Source organism: Oryzias melastigma, linkage group LG2 (assembly GCF_002922805.2).
Source record: "Oryzias melastigma strain HK-1 linkage group LG2, ASM292280v2, whole genome shotgun sequence".
In the NCBI taxonomy this organism is placed as follows: domain Eukaryota; kingdom Metazoa; phylum Chordata; class Actinopteri; order Beloniformes; family Adrianichthyidae; genus Oryzias; species Oryzias melastigma.
The window spans coordinates 9038952-9039966 of record NC_050513.1 but is presented as its reverse complement, the minus strand read 5'-3'; positions in this window follow the sequence as shown (position 1 = coordinate 9039966).

The window sequence follows — 1015 nt, the reverse complement described above, 5'->3', positions numbered from 1 at the left end:
TCCACAGCCAACATTAATGACAGAAGATAATGAGGAAGACAAAAATGAGACAGCATCATACGACGGGCAGTCAGCATCATTGATCAGAAAAGCAAGGCAGAAATCAGCAAAAGCAGTTGCTCAACCTGTTATTGGACCAACAGGTGAAGTTAGAACTATACATTCCCCAAATAATAAAACTGATTCTTGTTTATTAGTCTGAATAGAAATGCCCACAAGCCAATATTACAGATATAATGTATAATGACTATGGAAAGATTATTATTTTTATTATTATTATTATTTCAGTATCATTATTTATTTCAGTACAACTGATTTGACTTGTTGTTCATTATAGATATCTCCCACTCAAGAGGAGAGCACCGCAAGCACCCACACCTAAAGTTCTTCCCTCGTACCTATCAAGGAGACAGAAGAAGGTGTTCTTCTAAAGACTGGTACAATGCTCACAAGTGGTTAGAGTATTCTCAGAGTAAAGACTCGGCTTATTGTTATGCTTGCCGGCACTTTGGTCTCCCCTTCTCAGGTGAGTCAGTATTTACATCTGAGGAGGGATTAAAAAACTGGAAAAAGGCAACCTTTAAAGATGGGGGAATTTTATGTCATGCCAGATCTGAAGCCCACACTACTGCAATTCTGGCATGGGCAGAGTGTGAAAAATCCACCTCTAGAACATCCTCTCTCTCAGCTTCCCTAGATGCACAGCACAGCAAACTACTGAAGGAAAATAGAGAGTACATTTGTCATGGAGCAACCTGCTACTACCGTCTCCAGTCACCAGAGGGAGCGCTCACCAGAGTTCTGAGCTCACCACCTGCCATCACCTGGACTCATCAGCTCAGCTGTTCCCCATCACCTCCTCAGCTTATAGTCTGGCTCCACACTTCACTCTCCGCAAAGTTTTGTTTGTGGCACCTTGCCTGCATCTCTGAGCGTTTACTCCTGGACTTGACCTTCTGCCGACGACCCTGCTGCTCTGATTGCCTGCCGCCTGCCCCTGACCCTCGCCTGGACT